The 1,477-nt window shown below is 42.5% G+C and overlaps 1 pseudogene; it reads right to left on the reverse strand.

Annotated features, from left to right (window-relative positions):
- Positions 1-399: 399 nt before the first annotated feature.
- LOC143593755 (pentatricopeptide repeat-containing protein At3g14730 pseudogene) lies at positions 400-1,047 on the reverse strand (annotated as a pseudogene).
- Between the last annotated feature and the right edge of the window lie 430 nt (positions 1,048-1,477).

Genomic DNA, 1,477 nt, shown 5'->3' on the forward strand with positions numbered 1-1,477 from the left:
TTCTCCATCCCGAGTTACCATAGGCATTCGCTCCTCGATTTTGATTACCCAAGTAGTACACCTTCTCCTGTTGATCGACCGGACAATCAACTGTATCGTGCCATCCACGACAGATTTTGCATTTCTGAGCGATCTTCTTCAACTCTCAGATATCTTTCTACATTGCCTCTAAGGCAGCCGCTATGCTAGTATCATTCGTGGCATGATAAATGCCTCGAGCGGAAGAAGTGGTGGTTTTAGAAATACCTCGGGCGGGCGGCTCCTGCTGCTCGGCTAGGGCGAAACTCTCAAATAAAGACTCACACTCATCTATATCCAGCTTCTCTAACATGTTTCCTCCAGCTGACGTGTTGAATATCTTCTGCATCTCAAAGGTCAGCCCGTTATAGAATTTCTCAACTACGGCCCATTCGAGTAGACCATGCTGGGGGCATCTACTAAGAAGATTAACGCATTGCAAACCGCAACACCTGAAAAATAGCCCATCTTGATCACAAACCCATGAAACGATTTCCCGCAGTAAAGATCCTCTTTTAGCATAAGCACCGACAATATCCCGGTCACGGTAAACCTGCTTGGTACACTCCCGTCCGCACAAAGTTTCCGTAAACACTCCAACGCGTTACGAAACTCCCCTATCTGAGCATACCCATTAATCATAACATTCCATAGAACCACATATCTGTCAGGCATTTCATCTAACACCTGGTGTGAATCTACCACCAACTTAAAACTCAAATAGCCATGAACCACAGCGCTACCCACAAACAAATCATGATCCAATCCAACTTTAAACACCAACCCATGAACCTTCTTCAACCCCACAACATCTTCACAACACGAACACGCCTTAATCACACAAGGAAACGTGTATTTATCCATGAAAACCCCGTCCACTCGCATTTGTTCATAAACCTTTAACGCGTGTTTCGGAATGTCATTGAAGATGAACCCAACAATGATAGCGTTATAAGCAAACACATTAGGGTCACAAGTTGAGTTAAAAAATAAAAAGGCGTCGTGTATATTGTTGCATTTGGAGTACATGTTGATGAGGCTGGTGATGGTGAGTGGTGAATTGAGGAAGCCATTGATGATCATGTGGGAATGAAGCTTCTTGCCTTGGCGTAAGTTGGTTTGGTTGGCGTATGATTGGAGTGACGTGATGCATGATTTGAGGTTTGAGAGAGATGAGAACCTGCGAAGAAAGATGTTCGGAGTTTTGGTGAATGTTGTTTTGTACATTTAAAATCGATGGATGGATATTGTTTAAGGTTAATGAGTTGACACCCGATGTTTAGTACATAGTTATGTTGATTGGTCGGACGTGTTATCTAACTAGAGTCTGGATAGATATATTGATATACACATCAGCTAGTGGGTGTAAACGAACCGATCGTTCAATGGAAAACTCGTTTATATTTGTTTGTTTAAAAAATTAATGAACACGAACAAATTTCATTCAGTGTGCTTAACG

This window comes from Bidens hawaiensis, unplaced genomic scaffold (genome assembly GCF_021521415.1).
Source record: "Bidens hawaiensis isolate Kalapana, Puna unplaced genomic scaffold, B.hawaiensis_p1.1 tig00042649_1, whole genome shotgun sequence".
Taxonomy (NCBI): Eukaryota; Viridiplantae; Streptophyta; class Magnoliopsida; order Asterales; family Asteraceae; genus Bidens; species Bidens hawaiensis.